Source organism: Tachysurus vachellii, chromosome 4 (genome assembly GCF_030014155.1).
Source record: "Tachysurus vachellii isolate PV-2020 chromosome 4, HZAU_Pvac_v1, whole genome shotgun sequence".
NCBI classification, from domain to species: Eukaryota; Metazoa; Chordata; class Actinopteri; order Siluriformes; family Bagridae; genus Tachysurus; species Tachysurus vachellii.
The window spans coordinates 24,929,465-24,948,979 of record NC_083463.1 but is presented as its reverse complement, the minus strand read 5'-3'; the positions used below and the strand labels follow the sequence as shown (position 1 = coordinate 24,948,979).

The 19,515-nt window shown below is 37.5% G+C and overlaps 1 long non-coding RNA gene across 1 annotated transcript; it reads right to left on the bottom strand.

Moving 5' to 3' along the window:
- Nucleotides 1-7,090: 7,090 nt before the first annotated feature.
- Nucleotides 7,091-15,607, bottom strand: LOC132844005 (uncharacterized). Its single transcript, XR_009648325.1, has 8 exons — nucleotides 15,376-15,607; nucleotides 10,218-10,403; nucleotides 9,325-9,486; nucleotides 8,978-9,218; nucleotides 8,591-8,795; nucleotides 8,282-8,324; nucleotides 8,023-8,192; nucleotides 7,091-7,738 (listed from the first exon to the last, which is right to left on the bottom strand). It is a non-coding gene; the product is annotated as an uncharacterized LOC132844005 (long non-coding RNA).
- Nucleotides 15,608-19,515: the final 3,908 nt, after the last annotated feature.

Here is a 19,515-nt window from a genome sequence, read left to right as displayed (position 1 = left end):
ACAGCCCAACGCAATGCAACATAGCATAGCCCAGCAAGGCACAGCCCAACACAGCCTAGGCACAGCCTGGCATAACATAGCACAACGTAACCTACCATGGCCTAGCAAGGCATAGCATAATGCAACACAACATAGCCTAGCAAGGCACAGCACAACATATCACAACAGGCTATCGAGGCACAGAACGACGTATCACAACAGCCTAGCAAGGCACAACATAGCGTAACGTAACCTAACACGGCCTAGCAAGGCGCAGCACAATGCAATGCAACACAACACAGCACCAAGCAGCATAACACAGCCTAGCGAGGCATAGCATAATGTATCATAACAGTCAACGAGGCCTAACATGGCATAACGTAATATGGCCTAGCGAGGCATAGCATAACGTAACCTAACATACCTAGCAGGGCATAGCATGACGTAACCTAACAGCATGGCGAGGCATGGCATAACGTACCATACACTAGCAGGGCATGCCCTAACGTAACCTTATATAGCCTAGCAGGGCATGGCATAACGTAACATAGCCTAGCAAGGTATGGCATAGCATAACGTAACATAGCCTAGCAAGGTAAGCCTAGCTAGCATAACATAACATAGCATAACCTAGCATACCATAACGAGCTGGCTTAGCAAGACATATCGAGGCATGCATTACCTAGCATGAGGCAATCTAGCCTAGTATAGCAAGCATGGCATGACCCATCATGACGAGCAATGCAAAAGCATAGCATAACCTTATCTTATAACATAGCATAACATACAATATAACCTAGCATAGCATAACATACATAGCATAGCCTAACGTAGCATAGCATAACAGACTGTACCACTCCAGCCCTAAGGCCGCTTCCGGCTCAACAAACGCACCATTATACACGAACATGCGCACCGTATCGATTTACTGTAAGTTCAAAGCGTCTTCAAAACTTCCCCTTCGGCTCGAGTATACCAATAGTAATCACAACCTCTTATAGTTCCATATCGTGAACACAAAAGGAGATAGCTTGCGGTTTAAACTCAGTTTAGCCGCCGAGTTTAAATCGCAGCAGCAGCGGAAGCAGCAGCAGCGGAAGCAGCAGCAGCGGAAGCAGCAGCAGCGGAAGCAGCAGCAGCGGAAGCAGCAGCAGCGGAAGCAGCAGCAGCGGAAGCAGCCCCACAAAAGAAGATAGTTTGCGGTTTAAACTCCCAATAGCCACCGAGTTTAAATCGCAGTTGCAGCAATGCAGAGGAAACAGCCAAGCAGACAGACTGAAAAAAGCATTTATATAGGGCGCCCTGTTTGAAAGGGACCAATTGCGCTCTTAGGAATCAGATCAGCTGATGGGCGGGGTTAGAAAATTTATATATATATATATATATATATATATATATATATATATATATATATATATATATATATATATATATAAACCTAGATATAAAAATAAAAAACTCAGCGTTGCAAGCACAGCCATATTCTTGTCTCGCCTGCACACGCACATACATTCAATTTACAATTTAATTCTGACTAGTCACAATTTCAGTTCAAATTATCTATAATCTAGTTTTGACTAGTTGAAATTGAATTTAAGATATCTCAGAACGACATCTTTTTTTAAAAAAAAAAGCTATCTTTAATTGAGGGGAGTTGAGGATATCTGGAACTCGAATTGTGACTAGTCCGAATTAAATTGTAGATATCTCTAACCGGAATTAATGGATAGTCATAATCTAGTTGTAGATATCCACATTTCTCATCGCGGATATCTACAACTGAATTAAAGATATCTGTAAAGGGAAACTCCATAGACATGAATGGGAAAAGTGACGTCATTCGTCCTAGGAAGAATGAAGTTGTGGATATCTGAAAAGACAATTGTGGATAGGAGGAATGCCATTGTGGATGTCTGAAATTTTCATTTTGACTAGGCAGAACTGAATTGCGGATATCTACAATACATATCCAGACTAGCCATTAAATGTTAAAACGGCTTGCCATACAAGGCTTCCCATTGGATATTCACCCAGCAAACAAATCATTTGAGCCTGTTTACAAGTAACAGAAGAAATGGCGGTTGCTATTGTAGATAAAATAATTAGAAAATGCCATGAAATAGAACGCGTACACAATCAAGAGCTTCGTTCACTTGAGAGTTGTCTAAGAAATTTACGTCATATTGAACATATATTGTCTCCAGACACACTTGAGGACCTACAACAGAGTCTGGATGGTCTCAGGACACTTATGTCTGAAGTTTTATGTTACCTGTAAATAAAGGGTTTTCAGCCTCTTGAATTCGTTCAGGTGAGTTTATTGTGCTTTAAAACATGATTTAATGTTTGATATTAATCACACAGTAACTACAGGAAGGGAATAATAGACCTAACACTGGTCTCATGTCTTGTTTTGTCTTTATGTGAAAGGAGTGTGTATTAAAATGGACCCAGACAAATGGGAATGTGGATGTAGAAGTTGCTTGGTAAAAAATAAATGGGTGAAAAATTATCAGCTATGAAGTCTGTCCCTAAGGCTAAAGGAAGGGGGAAAAGAAAATGATGCCGTGGTTGGAGGATGAATGCAAAGAGGTGGTTAAAGTAGAGGACTCAAAGCACATGGACATTCATGTGAAATTCACTTCAAATTATATTGACAGCGTGTGTTTTTGATAAATAATAAAATTGTAAATTGTAAATTTTTTTATATTCATTCTTTATTTCAGGACGGAAAGGACGACCAGCCATTCAGATAACCAGGGACCAAATTGATTTTCTTTTGAAACAAGGCAACACAGTTAAGCGAATTGCAAAGATTTTGGGATGCTCTTCCTCATTTTTATATAAGAGGTCAAAGTTGCTTGGTATACCAGTGAGGAGCAGATTTTCTGCAATAGAAAACGAAGAACTTGAACATCATGTAAGAAGGCTTCAAAACCTGCATCCAAATTCTGGATATGAGGTAACCGGTCATTTACTGTATTGTACATTTTTCTGCTATAACAGATTAAATTGTGTTTTTTAATAACTGACATTATTAATACTTTAGATGATGAGAGCCTTGTTACGTGTGGCTGGATTGCCGGTCCCACTACGTAGGGTGCGAGAGATGTTGGCTCAGGTAAACCCAGCAGTTACTGCTAGGAGATGGAGCAGCACTGAGTATCATGGACCCTAGGTGTGTATCACGGGTGTATCATGCACCCTAGCCCAACAGCCTGTGGCATATAGATGGAAATATGCGCCTTATAAGGTGAATTCAACATGGGGAAAATGTTGGTTACCCACAATCTATGACCTATATACTGTAATGATTTAGTCAATGCTATATCGTGCTTTTATTCTAAAAACTTCTGCCAAAAACTGTTCTTTACCAGTGTGAAAGTATGTGTGCATACATTCAGTTTGCATGTTGTTAGACACTACACTTCTCAGTGAAATTTGCTGCCTTCCTTTGTTTAACACAGCATCGTTAAAAATTGCAGATGATAAAAGATAATACAGTCCCTTGCAGAGCTCCTGTGTTGCTAATGACCATGTTTGATACACAGTCCTTGAGCTGCACAAACTGTGGTCTAAACTGTGGTCTAGTTAAATAGTCCATGCTCCATTGTATGATAGATTGTTCAATTTGCATAGCACGGGGCTGATCCCACAACAGTCTCTGTCAATGGTGTTAAAAGCACTAGAAAAATCAGAAAACATGATCCTCACCATGCTTCCCTGATTGTCCAGCTGTGAATAGGATCTGAGTATATACAGTATGTGTATATATAGTGTACAGTATATATATATTCTGTGTGTGTGTGTGTATATATATATATACTGTGTGTGTGTGTGTATATATATATATATATATATATATATATATATATATATATATATATAATCATGGACAATATAATAGAAAAGTCCCTTTTCTATTCCAACTTGATTGTGCCCCAGTTCACAAAGAAAGGATTGGAAAGACATGGTTTGATGAGTTTGGTGTGGAAGAACGTGACTGGCTTACACAGAGCCCTGATCTCAACATATAAAGCACCTTTGGGATGAAATGAAATGGAGATTGCGAGCCAGGCCTTCAGGTCTGACGTCAGTGCCGGACCAGAGAATGAATGGGCACGAATTCTCACAGAAACTCTCCAAAATCTGTATATACAGTGAGCAAACTTATAAAATCTGCCGGGGAAAATAATTATTTGATCCCCTGCAGATTTTTATAAGCTTGCCTAAATAAATGGGAATTTTTTTATAATAGGTTTATTATAAAGGAAAGAGACCGAATGTCAACCAAAAATCCAGAAAAGCACATAATACAAGGTATCTAAATTACTTTGCATTTAAATGAGGAAAATAATTATTTGATCCTTATGCAAAACATGACTTATTACTTGGTGGAGTAATGTTGTTGACATACACAGAGGTAAGACAATTCTTGTAGTTGGTTACCAGGTTTGCACACATCTCAGGAGGGATTTTGGTCCATTATTTTTTACAGATCTTTTCTAAATCCTTAAGGTTTCTTGACGGTTGCTTGGCAACTCAAAGTTTCAGCTCCCCCCATATATTTTTTTATAGGATTATGGTCTGGAGACTGGCTAGGCCACTCCATGACCTTAGTGTGCTTCTTCTTGAGCCGATCCTTTGTTGCCTTGGTAGTATGTTTTGGGTCATTTCATGCTGGAAGACCCATCCACAACCCCATTCACAAGCTCCTTCCAGGTAGTTCCTATGATTATCCTTACCATCATGAGGTGAAATCTTTAGATTAGTTCAGATAAGATTAGATTAGATTTAGCTTTATTCATTGTCTCTGCACATGTATGGTACAAGGCAATGAACTACAGTTAGCATCTAACCAGAAGTGCATTTGTTGCAGTGCAAAATAATGCGCATATATAAACAGTAAACAGAGGAGTTATATATAATGAGTGCAATGATTATAGATAGATGCAATGAAGAGAGACATTGTATACCATGGTTATGATAGTGTTTTGAGAAGGTTACATACATGTGATACATGTTTGGGAGCGGATTGAGGGAGGTTACTATATACTATGTGCAGAAGTTATGAATAGCGCAATCCTTGAGTGTTTATGTACAGTAGTGAGTTATGAGTACAGTATGAGTACAGTTATTACAGTAATGAGTTAAGTACAGTAGTGAGTAGTGAGTTATTTAGTAGCAGCAATTATGGGTATAGTAGGATGTTATGAGCAGTGCATTTTGCATGGAGCTCCAGACCGAGGGGGATTGATAATTATTTTGTATTTCTTCCATTTACAACAGATTCCTCCTTCGTACCAAGCTTCTTGATGATAGTCTTGTAGCCCATTCCGGCCTTGTGAAGGTCAACAATCTTGTCCCTGATGTCCTATGACAGCTCTTTCGTCTTGCCCATGGTGCTGAGGTTTGAAAATGGAAGATAGGGATTTTGTGGACAGGTGTCTTTTATATACATAAAGAGTTGTTGTTTGGAGCACTTCTTAAAATAATCGGTGTACCACATTAGCACATAACCAGTCTGTGGGAGCCAGAATTATTGTTGTTTGATAGGGGACCAAATACTTATTTTACTCAATGAAATGCAACAATTTATTACATTTATGTAGTGTTTTTTTTGGATTGATACTTTTTGGATTGAAAAAAAAAGAAATACATTCATTTGTTTAGTTCAATGGTCATACTCCAGCTGTGTACATATAGTAAACATAGCAAAGTTCTGCAAACATTGTAGAAACTCTAGAAAACATTAATTTAGTACATTTTAATTGGAGCTTTCAAGGTGACATTAAACAGTGTGGAACACCACCACCACCACCACCAACAAGTTACAAACAGCAGTGGTGTGGGTGAACTATTACATTCACAGACTGTTCATGGAACTCCAAAACCAGGAGCCTGCATAATTCCCTCCATCATATATTTCTTGAAAGTGACAAACATTAGAGGCAGAGGATTAATCGGCAGGTATTTGCCTCTGGAAATATTTTATTCATGAAGGAACTGAATTTGTGGACAGTGTGGAAATCCCAGGGGAGGCACTACTGATGCTCCAGATGTAAACTCTTTCCAAACTTTTTCAAGGGTGACTGGACTACATTCTCCTTCTGAAACACAACATAGTGGTGAAAATCATTGGGTGTATGCACAGCTTAGAAAAGTAATTTAGGCCTCTTTAACATTTTAATATGTAGTTTAATATGCGTTCTGTGCTGGTGTGATAAATGACAATATAAATATGAAAAGTAAAATGACTACTTTTTGGAGTAGTAGATGTAAGTGAAACAATTAATGGATTAATAAATAAATCTCCATCTATTATGAAGATCATTCAATCTGTCATTTTTAATGGAAAAAGTCCAAATTCTTTGATTTCAGCTTCTTGAATGTTAATGTTTCCTGGTTCCTTTATTCATTTATGACAGTAAACTGAATATCTTTGAGTAGTGGGCAAAATGACAAGACATTCATGGTGGACTTTGGGAAAACCTGATCAACAAAATGACCACAAAATCACTGTATTTATGAAGTACATGACATTATTACTAATGGAATAAATGGTATACCTTCCATGTCAATTAACCAATCATGCCAAAAGCAAATAGTCATGTTTTCTCTGGCTCTTCTGTTGCTCCCCGGAGCAGAGAATTCAACTTCAAATAGAGTGCATACTGCAGGTCCTTCGCCTGAAGTGGCCTCTCCTCGCTGACAAACATGCTATAGAACATTGCTGGATTCTTTTTCAACTCGTCCAGTAAGCCCAGGGTTCTTAACCCCTGAACAAACCTGTATGTGTAACATAACGTGCAAGTTGTCCTGAGTTATTGACTGTTTTATTTATCTGACCAAAGACAGGTGGGGGAAATTGCTTACTGGTCTAGGGCAGTCTGCATCCTTCTGTTGACAAAGAAGACTAGACAAGGGAGTCCTTCTCCTCCAGGCTCGACACATGTCTCAAGGCACCTATAATGTTAAGACTGTCTGCTGCCTCTGCAATAGCACTGTTCGCCTCCTGGGCCGTTGTTGCTTCTTGTACCTCACCCAGAGATGCAAGAAGCAACAACGGCCCAGGAGTCGAACAGTGCTAAAAGGGATACAGTGGCAAGAAAAATATGTGGACCTTTTGGAATTTCATGGTTTTCTGCATTATTTGTCATCTGTGATCTGATCATTTGATTAGGTCAAAGAGCATTACAGATGTAATGTGCCTAAAATAATAACACAAATTCTGATTTCATATCTTTATTGAGAACAACCATTAAAAATCTCATCGTGCTAATGGAAAAAGTATGTGTACCCTTGAGATAATCCCCTCAAAAAAGCCAGCTGTAAGCATACCTGGAGTCTTGCTAAGAAAATTAGTTTGGACTAGACTAGTGCTACTTTGACTGATCAAAAACCACTTAAACTGAGTTTGCTCCTCACAAGAAGAATATGCTAATGTAAGCCATGCCTAACCAAAATGAGCTTTCAGAGGATCTATGATCGAGAACTGTTGATTTAGATAAAGGTGGAAAGAGTTACCAAGTGACTTCAAAGACTTTAGAAATTCAACAGTGTACAGTTAGGCAAATGAAGACACTTTGGGACTGTGGCTACACCACCAAAAAGTGGGCACCCAATAGCACAATGAGGACTCAATGAGGAAAAGAAGCAACCCTGAGTGACCTCCAAAGATTTGAAGACATCAACCAGTTATTAATTCCAAGGGTCCATTTAGTTTTTCCAGTACCATTTTGAATGTTGGAGGAGTGTGCTGAATAAAGACATGAAAGATCAGAATTTATGTGTTATTATTGAAGATATGAAGATCAGATCACATTTGATGACAATGCAGAAACCATTAAATTCCAAAATTTTCACACTTTTTCTTGACTCTGTAATTAAAACATTGTAAAGGAGAGCCCAGTGGCTTTTAAAAAGATACCTTCTGTATATAGATGAAGATAGTTCTACACCATAAACAGAACAGGTAAATTTAGACAAATTTAGTCAAAAAAAAGTTTGAAGCATGCATCACAGGGCAAACTATACACTTACTTTAATTAACTGTTCCCTGAAGGTATGGTCAGCAACTTCATCTACCATGGTGGGTGGTGTTGGTAATCCACAGATCTGCCTGTCGGAGAAAAAGTGTGGACCAACTCCTCCATGAACGACACACACAGCTATCATTTTTGCCACGAATGTGTACAGCTTAGTCTGCAAAGCTAAAATGAAAAAGCAGTAAAGCCTTCTGCTCAAAAAATTCTTACAAAAATGTATTAGTGTAATGGGTGTTAGTAGTACTATGACTAACTTTATTGGTATCGCACCTTTCAAAGTACAAGAAAGGTCTTTCCCTGCATTTAAAACACAAAGCAAAGTAAAAACATTACAAGAGAAAATGGTTGACAAAAGTTAGACAAAAAAACAGACCTTCTGTAAGCAAAATAAAAATAAAAACCTGACCAAGAGCTTAAAAACATAACAGACCATGAAACGCAATAAATCAGACAGGAGAAATAATTAAGGTAAGGTTAGGTTTTTAAAACAAGCTTCCATAAACAAACTTACAAAGGAATTCTGCCAGTTAAAAGAAAACAGTCAAGAATGATTGCTTACTTACCTTGAGTATTAAGACACAACTGCTGGCTTTTCTCATGGCCCTCAAAGATGTTTGACTCATGGATGGCCCTCATCAACAGCGTTTGAATGCTCACAAGTTACACAGGAAAACATTATTCCTGTATATATATTTTTGGTTGCTTGTTGGACAGAAGCTTCCATCAACTTTGCTGACTATTTTTTTCAGTATGGTCTGTAGATCAATCCTGTAACCAAAGTTGTTTGTGTTTTAGTCATGTCAAATGTTCAATATTTCATAGCAATTTTAATCACCTGACTAAAGGTAACAGGATATGGGCATCACACACTGACTGTTTATACTAACTTTGAGGTAGTGTGGTACACACACAAAACATTATACAGGCAAGTTTAATGAGAAAATTCATACTCGTCCACAGGTCCTTTGAGGTCATGCAGTGATTGAGGGAACAGATTTTGTGAAACGTGCTCTTCTTGTTCATTAAGAATAACAATTGGCTCCTGGGCAGATGAAGCAGCAAGTTTCTTCATCTTGAGAAATCGGGGATTCCAGTGGGTGTGGGAGAAGAGTAAGTGGTGGCTGGCTGGATGACCAGGAGATGCATGTTGAGGGGCATACATGCCATCACTTTGTGACGTGAGAGAATTTCCTTATTTGAAGACAAACGCACAAAATACGTGAGCTTACACAAACTGAACATGTATTCTGTTTTCATTTGAGACAGGAATTAAAATACAACATACAGTTACATTCACCTGTACATCTTGATTTGAAAACCAAAGTACATATAGAGTTGAAGGTGCTTTTATACCATGATCCATTATTGACCCAGAGGAACTGCTCTCAATTGATCTTGATGAAGTGGCTTCAAAAATTTCACTCGCCATGTCTTCTTATCCAACAAAGTCAAACACATCCTAAAACATGTGAGACATTGTGTTATACCGGGCAAGGTTTAAGTCGGGGGGGGGGGGAGACAGTGTGGGAATGAGAATTGTGGGAATGAATTCTAAGATATAGCAAAGGATTTGGATGTCGCCTGGTAGTACACAGAAAATCCAAATCATTTTTGCTTTAGGTAAGAGAAGGAGGTATCTTTTAAATAGCATCTTTCAAAATAATCACTCTTGGTCTGACAATAAGGATTTATAGTGCTCTTAATCTTGGTAGTAAAGTACTATCTACCTTTTCAAAGGAACCACAACTTAAATGAAAAATCTAAAATGGGTAGATATGCAATCATTTTAATATTGGTTCTCAGCTCTGGTCCTAAAGGACCACTGACCTGCACATTTTAGTGCCTTCTCAGCTCCCAGCACACCTGATTTAACTAGTCAACAAATTAACAGCATTTTCTTAATTGAAGCAGGTGTGGTAGAGCAGGGAAAACACTAATATATGCAGGGCAGTTGCCCTCCAGGAATAAGGCTGAGAAGCACTGGATTACCAGATCTGAAACTGTTTTCTTCAGTCACTTGTGAGATCTTATCTACAGCTGCAGCTGTGGAGAGTGGTGGAAATGAATTCTGGGGTATGGCAGAAGGTGGTGATGTAATCTGATGGTAGAAAGGGACCCTTTTAACTTCATTTACAAACATGTGACTGTTAAATTATCATTATATAAATCCCTATGTATATATTTCCATACCTGTAAGACATTCCTCAGCCTTCATAGGAAGTAGAGATGCTGCTGGGCATCATTTGTGGAACGGTTTGGACAATACGCAAACGGGGTCTTGATGTGCCTCATCATGAGCCTCTCAAAGCACTTCATCACAATGGGTGTGAGTGAGGCAGGACACCGTAGACTTCTTTGGCCCATCTTTTTGGGTACCTATAATGACATTTTAACAGGGAGGTAAATGAACAGCCAACGCTTTCAATGTATACAGTTGCCTTCAAAATATCAGTAACTTTCTGTTTCTTACATGGCATGAATCAGCTCTGTGCATAGTCCAAACTACTGTATGCCATTAGATTATCATTCAAATGAAATGATGGCATTTAAGCAGTGACTGCCGAGGATGCTCAAGTTTATACTGCCCTATCATTTAATTTTATAAGTGCGTTATCCTTCTGTATTACACTCCATTTACATTTCACTGGTGGTTGTCCTGGTTTCTTGAGCACTCTTGTAGCAAGTCCTGTAACTCCTGTAACTCCCATTCAAAGCAAGATTTTGATTTGAGCAAGTGCTATGGCAAAAAAAAAAAATGTCTTCAATGGCTGGTAAGTGAATTTCAAACAACCCTTATGCAATATGCAAATATTTAGAAAACGCATTTGCTACAAAGAAGATACAGGCTTTGTTTACATTTTAAGTTCAGAGAATTCTAACATGTCCCCAAAATATCACCAATGCTTAATTAGTAAGACTATTTCTTCAATCTCTAAGTCACACAGTTTAATAACCAATAAGGTGAATTGTGTGTGGAATAATATCAACAAGGTGAGTTCTGTGTACATATTATTCTCACAAGTATGTGATCAATGTTTCTTTGGCATTTGAAGCCTTTTAAAGTTCACTGCTACTTTCTATTATTCAAATATTTATCAAATTTATAAATCATTGATCTTTTAAATGCAGCATGTGGTAATTTAAACTGTGATTGCACTTGTCATTAAAGAAAGTCACAGGAACTTGTAGTAATGTGGACTTGCTTGCTGTTTAGTGGTTTTTGTGTTATTTCTCCACCAGACGGAACTATGAGTCAGGTTCACATGATGCCTACACACTCGCCCACTCACACACCCACAGGCTGTATGCATGTGTACAGACTGGTATACAAACACACACTCAAACCTTTCTTCAGCAATCTGACAACCAATTTCCAGCTGAGTCCAGTGCATAAGAGCAACATCAAGGGAAAAAATAATAGCACAAAAAATATAATTTAAATGATATCTGCCATCATGTTCTTGTGTCATTTTCAAGGAAAAGAGAACAAAAAGCAGACATGTAATGCTTGAGAACATTGGTCATCCCCATCCCTACTCATTTCATCTATGATGTCACCTATGAGTCTGCCTGTACAAGTTTACTGCTTTTTAAAGAAACATCACTTAACTCTGCTTGACAACTGTACACCTCTTTCCCTTCTTCATTTCCTATTCTAAACCCATGAAAGAACTGTTTATATTCAACTCCACTTTTCTCACAAAAACAGATTAAAAGAATATCAGAACAACCTTCTAAGCAGGTAGTCCATTGAGACTACTCTAAAGTCTTCTGACTCTTTTCTTTTTATACAATCTATTTATACTGTCTGGGGACTGTGACTGAGTCTCATGGTTTCTCATATCATTGCTATGTCATTCAAGCCTGAAGATCCATCAATGTCAGCACACACTGCCTGCCTATCTGACAGCTCAACTTGGCAAATCTAAGCTGCTTGACATCCTTGCTTTCCCCTTAATCAACCACAGCATCACTATAAAGTTAGGCTCAAACACATTCAAGCCAACCAGGACATCCCAAAAAATTGGGATGTCTGTCAATGACCACTTGAACTTTACAGACCCCATTTCAAACACTGCTCAGTCCTGTAGGTTCATTGTGTGTAAGATAAAGAAAACCAGACCATATCTAACAGCTACTAGTGTAGGCTATCTAGTCCTGTTATCTCAAAACTGGACTACTGCAACGCTCTACTTTGACCTCCCAGCCAGCTCCATCAAACCTCTTCAGACTACTGAGAATGCAGAAGTACACTTGTTTTCAACTAGCCCCAAAGGACCCATGTCATACTAGACTTTTTCCTCAACTGATTTCTGCAGATGCAAATTCAATGTCTTGATGCTCATGTACAAGATCTAATTAAAACAAATACGTTTGCCACATTAAATTAAGCTAATGCTAAGGAGACTCTATGTGAGCTCTATGGGGCTATTAGTGATCTGTAGAATGCTCATCCCGATGAACTGTTTATTATGGCCCTAAATTTTAATTATACAAATCTCAAATCAGTGTTTCCTGAATTCCATCAGCATCTGAATACATTTTACAGAGGGATGATTAAGTGCATTCTGAGCAGGTGCATTGCTGTCTGGTTTGGAAATTAGACCCTGCAGCATATAGTGAAGACAGCTGAGATCATTGGAGTCTCTCTTTCCTTTATCACGGTCATTTACACCACACGCTGCATCCGCAAAGCTAACAATAGTGGATGGCCCAAAACACCCTTCACACACACTTCACACACCTCCTGCCATCTGGGAAAAGGTACCACAGCATTCGGCCCCTCACAACCAGACTGTGCAACAGTTTCTTCCACACCCAGAACTAAACATTTATCGAACTAATACACACTCACCCATGCACATTCACTCAATTGCTGTTTTGCACATTTGCTATAATTGTTCTTTGCACACCAAATTTCAATACCTCACCCAGTTGCTTCTCTAACAAATTTCAATACCTCACCCAATTGCTTCTCTAACATTCTCTAATGTTTGCATTAACCCTGTGTTTACAATTCTCTTTTGCACAATGTTTTGTACAATGATCAGAATGCACACTGGTTGGTGCTATATTGTGTTTTTTGTCTGTCTGCATTGTCGTTTGTCTTGCACTAGGTTGCACTTGTTACACTAGGTTGCACTTTATGTGGCTGGGGCAACTTACTTTCAGTCCTTGGCTATGTGTTGTTCAATGTAGCTCTGTCATGTCTTATGTAGCTCTGTGTTGTTTTATGGGGCCCTGGAGATTTCACTAAGTACTGTGTCAGCTATATATGGTTTAAATGACAATAAAAGCTTCTTGAATTGACTTGACTAATTCTCCTAGCTACAATTATAAATATCAGACTAACCTACGTTGTGTGTGTGCCCTGTGATGGGTTGGCACTCTGTCCAGGGTGTATCCTGCCTTGATGCCCGATGACGCCTGAGATAGGCACAGGCTCCCCGTGACCCGAGGTAGTTCGGATAAGCGGTAGAAAATGAGTGAGTGAGAGAGACTAACCTAAGTGGCAGGGGAGGAAGTGTCACAGTTATTTATAATGATAATCACACTAAAACCTGTAAAGCCACAAAATAGCCATAAATCTGTCAATTGAGTCTATTCCACTAATTATTATTAACAATCAGGCCATATACTGAATTCCTTTGTGAAATCTCAAATCTAGTTGTGTCTTTAGACATAGCATTGCGTCTTAGACACATTAATATTCATTTTGATAATCCAGAAATCCTCTGAGCATGTAATAGCACCCACTGAGTATTCACATTATTTTATAAAATTTAGAATAAATACAGAAAATGTAGACATGTCCATAGTCTGAGACTATCTCAGATCATCTCAGCTAACTCATCTCACCTCAAAATGTGTCTTAGTTCTAATATTACCACATTACCAGTGCACCATACATTCATGTCTTCTACAGTAGAAAGGTTTATCAGTAGTATCCCAGAGCTCTCAACCATTATTGTATTACCATTGGACCTCACAGAACTTCAACATTTCACTACACACTAGTTAATATGTAAAAGGAAATCACTATAGCACTCTGGTATAATGATCACACACACCTTAAAACCGACCAGTCAAAAATTAGAATTTAAATGGCTTCAAATATCATGCTGTAATCTACAGAGAGGAAATGAGAGAGAGAGAGAGAGAGAGAGAGAGAGAGAGAGAGAGAGAGAGAGAGAGGTCTGTACAACTGCCGCAAGGTGCGTGTCTTAGAAGAAAATCTAGGAATTAGACTCTTATACAAGAAATTATTCTATGTTGTTTGTGTAGTTATGTCTTTTGAACTTCCTAAACAGTTTTACTTGAAACTCTCAGATAAAGAAACTGATGAACATTCTAGTTTTCATTTTAATAATTAACCCATAAGTCACAAATTACTATACAGTAACTCAGTACAGTACACTTATATTAAGTGTTAAATACTTTCATTTTCTGTCAAATACTTTACCTATATAATACTTTACCTATATATTTACCTATATTCCATCCAAACGAACGTTGAAAATTCTGAACATTTAATATACTTTCATTTGTTTGATCTCACCCCAAATGTCATTTTATAGCAAAAATATATAAATAAATAATTAAGAGAGGAAAGTAACACCAACAAATCCTGGGAATTTAAAATGGAAAAACATAGAAGCTGTTATAAGGCAAAACCCTTCCAGATGGGCTGATAATCGGAGTGTGTATATGCGTCTTTATTGTAATTAACACCATGAAAAACTCAACAGTTTAATAGTTGAGTTTTACAGATTGAACAGTTTAACAGATTCGCTTATTTATGGCAGATTTATACTGAGAGAAATCGGGTGGGAAAAGAGCTTTGAGGTGCAAACATCTGGAACAAAACAATAAACTGCTTCGAATCAACTTCTGAATGCTTAAATCTTGCACAAATTCGATCAATTTAAAGACGATTCTTAATTGCTAACCTGAGGTCAAATGTGGTGTAAAGTAACAATGCGTGAGACAGTTAAGGCTCGGACCCGAGATGAATCTCGAAGCGTGAAACAAGCAGTCGACATTTCAGACTGACACATCGAGGTGGGCGCGAGAGTTGCGCGAGCTCTACAAGGCTGATAAAAGAGAACGGAGCGGGCGGCAAATGGCAAGCGGAAAAGTCGAATTTTCTAATCCGATGGGCCGTGTAACAACACCAGCCGTGTACTGAATTATTAAAGTATTAAACCGCCTCTTTGTGGTTTAGCAGAGCAGAAGAGCGACGGACGGAGACCACCCTGAGACTCCTTATGAATTAAAGGTAGGCCGAGCTGCAATGCTTTTGAGGAATACATGTAGCTGAAACTCAGGCATTTTGTAAAATACTCACGCTGCAGTCGAGTTGACTTTATTCGGTGTCGATTAAGTTCATAACTATGGTGATGTGCGGAATTACTTGGTGGGAGTCGCACGAGCGTTGTGGTCTGCGCGTGTGGTCCGAGCACGTGGGCCGTGTTCCAGCCAGGTGAGTAAAATGTACACACACGGTCCGTTTAGTTGTCTAGCTGGTGAGCTAAGCTAAAATTAGGAACGAGAGAGGGGTTTCACAGGGTTTGCACGGGTCTCCATGACCTACCGAGAAGGCTGGTTTTCCCCTTCCGCTGAGAGGAGGCAGTGAGGGAGGGAAGCGGACTTGTGTTTGTGTGTTTGGGAAAGCGGCCAGAACGGGAGACTGAGGGCGAGAGAAAAGTGCATGAACTACATGGGCGAGAAAGACAGACACACACAGCATTATATGTAGTCTTTAGAGACAGACAAGTATATATGAACTTTTTTGTAAATCTTGAATTCATATTTAATTTAACGTTTTAAATACAAACAAAAAAAGAGCATTTTTCTTGAAGGAACACACAATGTAAGAAATAGTACAATATTCCGGCCATATGTAAAGTATAGCGTGTAGGCTGTATAGAAATTTATCTTTTAACAAAAAGGAGAATATAAAATATGATCAGAATATACAAAAATATATGATAATTTAAATTATTTTGGAGACAAATGCCAATTTATGTAAGTCTGTAATTCTCTCAAGGATGTCACTCATGTTTATAAAATCAATAATATACAAAATACAGTAGGCTAAACAATATTAAAATAATTAAGTTCGAGTTAAAATCTTATGATTAGCATGATAATGACAAATGACCACAGACAGGTAAAATCTATTCAACATTAAAAAAAAGTTTAAACAAAAAATAAATAAAAAACCCACAATTTTTATATATATATATATATATATATATATATATATATATATATATATATATATATATATATATAATTTATTTATTTATATATTTATTTATATATATTTATATATTTATATGTATATATGTATATATATATATATATATATATATATATATATATATATATATATATATATATATATACGTATATGTATATGTATATATATGTATGTATATATGTATATATATATATATATATATATATATATATATATATATATATATATATATATATATATATACGTATATGTATATGTATATATATGTATATGTGTGTATATATACACACACACACATATATAAGCTTTTAATATATATAAGCTTTTAATACACCTTCACATAATAGGTACTCTCTCTCTCATTCATATATATATATATATATATATATATGAGAGAGAGAGTACCTATTATGTGAAGGTGTATTAAAAGCTTACTCATCAGTGTATTCTCTGAATAAGATCAGTCATACATGAGTTGGCCATTTAATATCACAGATTTAATCTGTCATGTTAGTATTTTGTTTTCCTTCACAGAGATTCTGTTTGAAAACATGGAATTTCCTTCTCAGTGCTCCTGGAAAAAAAAGTCACAGAAAAAGGCTCTCAAGATAAGATCAAAAGGAAGAAGACACTTCCCCCTTCAGCATTTAATTTAAAGTCCACCTGGCAATTTGTCACTCAATTACTGCACATCGTTGCCATTTTAGCAACAGTTACCCTTAAATATGCAAAACAGTTTGTATGTTTCATGTCCTGTCACTAACACTGAGCCATTGTGTGGTAGAGGGTGGAGTATGTATGTGTGAGAAAAAGGCCCACTCCTGCCACAATGGGCTCTGCATCGGCCAGTTGCAAGTGATTACTCCTTAAAGCCAAGATGGGTGCGAGTGCTGAATTACCCTATTGCACCCGATTCCCTTCCTGACACATCCCTCTATTTATAAAGGGCTTGGGACTGGCACAGAAGTCACTGACTTGCAACCCCTGTGGCCAGATTCGCTTCTATAACAAAGTATGTGATATACATCACAATGTATGTGAATGATTCCATTCTACCAAAAGAGAATAGATCAATTAATCACAAGGTTTCCTTATTGTATTTATTATATTGGTTAGACTTGTAGGGCAACCTGTGCAATACTAATTGTTCCCATTATTAGCAACAGGAAACACAAGCTAAATTAGTCTACAATTAGTCATATATGTGTAGTGGAAGATCGTTAAGTGCAGACATTACTCTCATTCACCTCTGATGCACATCCAGTTTGCCATTCTTTATTGTCCTCTCAAATTTCTAGACATGTCTCTTGGAGATGAGCCAGGTTGTCCTGAGCCTGGAGAGAGAAAATAACAAATCCATATGACCATTTGTCTGCTGCAGTTCCAGCATCAGCATAAATCCAATCCAATGAATAAACAAACATTATAAGGCCACTTTATAAAAAAAAAAAAAAAAAAAAAAATTTGATTAGCATTATTATTTAGAGAAAATGCCATATAACCCTGGCATGCTCAGTACTGTAATTGATCCCCTATTCCGTTATGACAAATGCTACAACTCACTCAATCATTTTGGATTTCATTCAGATAGAAAAATTAGATGGCATTCAGATGACACCAGTCAAAGCCTTGAAGGCAATGATCAACAAAAGGTTTTAATTTTTCAACAGCAGGCCTAAAACTCCATCATAATGAGAAACAGGGTCTGTTTAATCATTTCCCCTACATACACCAGACCTTTTCATCATATTGACTTAATCAGCCCTTGGCCTTTATTGCTGATTCATGGAAAAACTTGACGTGTCATGCGTCGTCACACAGCCAGTGACATAATGGAAACAGGTGATGCAGTTTAAAAACGGGAACACTAACCTTCAAGTAGAGAACACCGTGCAGGAGTTGGAAACAGGGACTGGGAAAGGCAGAGAGAGGAAGAGAACTGGGAAAAACTGTAGAGCATAAATGAAAAATCTCATTAGACATTATGAAATTAACAAGTTCATAACATCGTCTTAACAGATCCTGTTTTTCTTATGTGTGTATATATGTGGGATTCTATGCATATTTATGCAAATCTGGTTAATTTGTTAAGTGAGATTAGTCAGTACCAAAGGCAAAATTGGAACTATGCAGATGAGTCTAATCAACCAACAGTGTTTCAACAGAGTGTTTCCTGTGACACCATACAATGTACACTGCTTGACAGTGGCATGCATGACTGTCGTCCAAGAAGAAAGCCACTGCTGAACCCGATGCACAAAAATGCCTTTCTGTAAGAATTCACAATTAAGCAGTAACCTTACACGATCATTTATCATATTGCAGCAGAATTTTACATGTACTGTTACTGTGAGCCAAAACACATGAAAAATCTATAAAGTTCTATCAACTACTGAAATGTTTTGAATAATAAATGTGTCTACAATTAATCAATAAATTAAATTGATTAATGTATCAATTGATTAACATTAAATTGACTATATGCAAGTTTAACCTCTACACTGTTCTAACAGTTAATGTCACTGTAATATAAGATTTACAGTTAGCAGGTTCCTCAGGATCCCCTCAGTTGCTCAGTAGTCAGTGTAGGTCCTGTCTTCCTGTCAGCAGCTACATCTGGCTACTGGGTCTCTAATGGGCTTCATTCTGCAATTCAATCTTCTGAGAAATGTAGTCTCAGAAAATCCAAACATGTAAAAACATAAACGCATTATATAATAGATCTGTTTATGAAATTGCAGTATCTAGCATAGGATTCTTGCATGATATAACACAAAGGCATGGTAATAAAACAAAAAGGTCAATGGTTCAATGAATTCAGCAAGAGTGAGAGCAATAATAATAATAAAAGACAATTCTTCAGAGGTGGTTTTGTACCTGGCATGCAATGTAGATATCTGTGTTAGTACACGTACAGCTACATTGTCTGCTGGGTTTCAGATCCATCTGATAAGCATCTTGTAAATAGCATGTTTGGTACATGAGTTTAGCTCATAAATGTCATATTGAAGTATTTAATAAATTAACTTCTTAACAGGGTTTCACTTGTCATTTTTTGATGGGTTTAAAATTACCTCATGGACAGGGCCTTGTATCTCAGAATACAAATTACCTCTCTACAGAAAAAACAATTAACATTAAGTATCCATTGTGTGTGTATGTAATAATGCATCAGTTATGAAGCTCATCCTTGTTACCTAATTGTTTAGATGAATTGTGCAG